General features: G+C 42.9%; 1 long non-coding RNA gene across 1 annotated transcript; it reads right to left on the bottom strand.

The window, feature by feature from the left end:
- Window positions 1–953: 953 nt before the first annotated feature.
- Window positions 954–3585, bottom strand: LOC128340113 (uncharacterized). The gene is made up of 3 exons (XR_008313473.1): window positions 3460–3585; window positions 1970–2187; window positions 954–1097 (listed from the first exon to the last, which is right to left on the bottom strand). It is a non-coding gene; the product is annotated as an uncharacterized LOC128340113 (long non-coding RNA).
- Window positions 3586–3998: the final 413 nt, after the last annotated feature.

Consider the following 3998-nt stretch of genomic DNA (forward strand, 5'->3'; position numbering starts at 1 on the left):
ACAGCATCCTTCCAGTGGCTGTTGCTGATGTCTTATGTTTCTTTTAGATTGTAAGTCCTTTAGGACATTTATTTTTCTATGCAAACCACTTTGAGAACTTTTGTTGAAAAGTGGTATATGAGGAGGAGGAGGTCTAGGGCCAGCCCAGATAATCCCATCAGTTATCTGGGCTGGCAATGAATTCATAACTCATTTAGCATATTATTCAAATATGCATATTTAAGTTCTCATATATGCAAAGGTAAGCTGTTTTAAATTGCTGCTATTTATAATCATTTGTGTGTGTTTTAGGAATTTTAATTGTGTAAGCCACTTGGAGACATTCTTATAAGTGAAGTAAAAATTGATTCAATAAAACAAAAACAAAAAAACCCAGAAGTACATTACTATACATACCCTGTTTCCCCGAAAGTAAGACCTACCCCGAAAGTAAGACCTAGCAGTAATTTCTGATGTACCGCTAATATGCCCTAGTGCATTTTGGGGGGCTAAAATTAATATAAGACACTGACTTATTTTCGGGGAAACACGGTAGGTCTGAATGGGGACGATTGACAATTCTCAAAGTTGGTTCAAGCCTGTATACAAATGTCAGGGCCAATTTGATATTAAATGGAACCCACAGTAACAAATATCATCTAAGTTGAAGCAAAGCAACAAAGAGAAAAGAGAAAGCAATCCCAACTGTTACAATATAAAATTAGAAGAAGAATCACTACAGTGGACAGGCTGAAGACAAAATCAGTATTTCTATAGCAAGCTGTACATGTGAAGCAAATTAGTAAAGACCAATACAATTAGTAAATATTCTCCTGTTGGGAAGGTAATATATAAACCTGTTTCAGCAATTGTCTTATTTGTGAAATTCCAATGTTGCTTTTAACACTTTAACACTGCTGGTAGTAACAGAGTGAGTGCATTTATGCATTACACTTATCCATATCTTGCTTGGCCAAGGTTTTAATGAAAGTGTATCTAAGGTTATGAGTAGGGTGTTGCCAGCTTCTGAGCTTGTGGTAGTTCTTGTCTCTTAAATATCTCCATGAAGTTTGGAAGGTAGAAGTGCTGGTGTCCCTTTACTTCTTCCTGCCACACAGCTAGTAAAAGGAAGAGGTCCCCTTGACTTTGACAATCATCAGGGAGATTCAGCCAAAATTTTAAATGCTGCTATTTTAGGCCTGATCTACATACGCTGCACAATGAGATGGTAGAATCCTGAGATGGTAGAGATGTGGACCATATCGTTTCAGAGTGTGGTGGATGGGGGACTTTTAAAATTGTTAATCTATATAAGATATTCCCTAACTAGCACCAAAGGGAAACAGTTCCTTCCTAACCCAGCCCACTCCTCTCCTTGCTGTGCTAGTTTGCTGCTTGCAAGGTTTTGGTGGTGGTGGTTTTTAAACATGGGAAGCATTCAGTAATAGTATCCTCCACCTATGATCTGAAGTGGTACAATCCACTGTACCATTCTGCTTCTCGGTAGAGCAGGCCATAGACTAGGGCAGAGGTAGGTAACTTTGGCTTTCCAGCTGTTGTTGAACTACAATTTTTTGGCTGTGGTTGTAGTTCAACAACAGCTGGAGAGCCAAGGTTGCCTACTGGACTAGGGGTTCCCAACCTTTGGTCCCCAGATCTTGGACTACAATTCCCATAATCCTCAGCAATAAATTTTTGCTGGGGATACTGGGAGTTGTAGTTCAGCAACATCTGGAGGCCCTCAAATTGGGAACCACTGGCATAATGATCCTGCAATAGACCGTCTAATGAAGATGAACAGAGTATACAGAGCCAGTTCTGAGATTCAAGGACACTGGAAGATTTGCTTGGCTAGTGCTAATGCCCCATTATTTTAACTATACATACTGTAGCACTCAGAATTTCAGAGAGGTGTCTCCATCTAGGTTATGTTTAGATGGAATACCTCTGACAGAACTTGTAGCGGGGATCTGAGGAACAGTCCACTCACCAGGAAATCCTGACACAGCTTGCCAGCAGAGTGGTGGCAGGTGGACCCCATCCGATCTCAGCGGTCGCAAAGTTCATTGTTAGCCCAGGGTTGTGCTTCCAAACATCCATCAGCTCCCACTGCTGTCTGCTCCTGCTCCCAGTCTGCTAGTCATGGCCCTTTATCAGTCCCATCATCGTGATGCAGGCTGAGTAATCCGGTTTGCTCTCCTGCGTACCCTGACAGAAAGATAAGCTGTTAGATAAATTTTGTGTTAATAAGCAGAGGGACAGAAACTGACAGTTACATTTCCGGGCGCCCTATGGATCGTCAAGGGCACTCAGGATGAAATGTGATGACACAGCAGGTACTGAGTGCCTGGAGCATTGTTGGGGATTTTTGGCAGATGTCCTTATGAGCAGCATTCCCCAGGAGCCTGCAAGCACCTGGCAGAGGAGGGCTAAGAACTTTCCCGAGAATTATCTTCTAGGAACATAGGAAGCTGCCATATACTGAGTCAGACCATTGGTCTATCTAGCTCAGTATTTTCTTCACAGACTGGCAGCAGCTTCTCCAAGGTTGCAGGCAGGAATCTCTCTCAGCCCTATCTTGAAAAGGGAAGGGCTTGGAGAAGCCAGGGAGGGAACTTGAAACCTTCTGCTCTTCCCAGAGTGACTTCATCCCCTGAGGGGAATATCTTACAGTGCTCACACTTCTAGTCTCCCTTTCATATGCAACCAGGGTGGACCCTGCTTAGTTAAGGGGACAAGTCATTCTTGCTACCACAAGACCAGCTCTCCTCCCTTCTAGGATGAATCTCTCCCTCCTCCCCCCACCTACAGGTTGGTTGACATTGGCTGTGTGTGTTTTAAATAGATCAATATAATAATAATGTTTAGTAGCAGTAGTTACATTTCTGTCCTGCCCTTCCTCCAAGGAGCATAGTACATAATACAAAGTTCCATCTTATTTTATCCTCACAAAAGCCCTGTAAGGTAGGTTAGGCTGAGAGATGATGGCTAGCCCAAAGTCACCCAGTGAGCTTCATAGCTGAGGGGGGATTTTGAACATGGAGGTAGCATGAGTCTTTGGTGGACTTGCACCATCACCACCATTGGATCCTGGGGCTTCAGGGGTTGATGAGTGAGCCCTCTGATGGGCATTGGGCTGGTGCCCAACTTAGCCAATCCAGGACACCACCCCTGACTCCAAGAAATAGTAGGATGGCTCTCAAAGAGCAAGCAAAGCACAAGCTGATGCAGAACTCCGCAATATATGTACATATCTAAAAGCCTCATTGGAAGCTATACTCTCTCATAGAATGTTGTGGCAAGGAGTGGTTTTTTCACGTTTGCAAATTCCTTCATAGCTAGATTTCTAACACAGTTCCCCTTCTATATTATGCTTTCCAGGATCTGTACCTACTTCTCTCTAGTTGATGATTTATGCAATGGACAAGGGGAGAAGGCATTTGGGGTACTTATGAAACTTGAGAGGAAGAAAATACTCACAGGCTGAACAGTTTTGAAACTGCTAGTACTCTGGAGTTCATGTGATATCCAAAAGGCCTATCACTTGTTAATTCACCTCCCAAAAAAATCATGCCAATAAGCCTGAAGAGAAGACCTTTACTGGGGAAGTCTGTGTACACACCAGTGGAATTGCTGAAAGTAACTGTAAGAAATTCTTATATAAAGATCTCTGTCATAAACTCAGTTTCACCGTCCAATGGACTTGAGTTTCATGAGCTTATCTGGCCTTTTTCATTAGATCTTGGGGAAACAAGTCCTTACACAGCTGCTTGTGGTAGAAACTGCGTTGTCTCAACAGTCTAGTGGAAGTCTTGCCTTTTGAGAAGACATCCAAGCTTAGCTTATATCAAACACACTAAAAGTCTTTAGCCCTAGAAGGTTTAGCCAGCTTTAATGTAAGCAGCCTGGCCCTTCCCTCAGGAATTAATTACTCCATGTCACCACACAAGTGAAGGGGCTGCCTTCCATCATAAACCTGCCACTATGACATCATGCTACTTAGGTGACTATTAAGCCCC

The sequence above is a fragment of the Hemicordylus capensis genome, chromosome 1, assembly GCF_027244095.1.
Source record: "Hemicordylus capensis ecotype Gifberg chromosome 1, rHemCap1.1.pri, whole genome shotgun sequence".
Lineage (NCBI taxonomy): Eukaryota > Metazoa > Chordata > Lepidosauria > Squamata > Cordylidae > Hemicordylus > Hemicordylus capensis.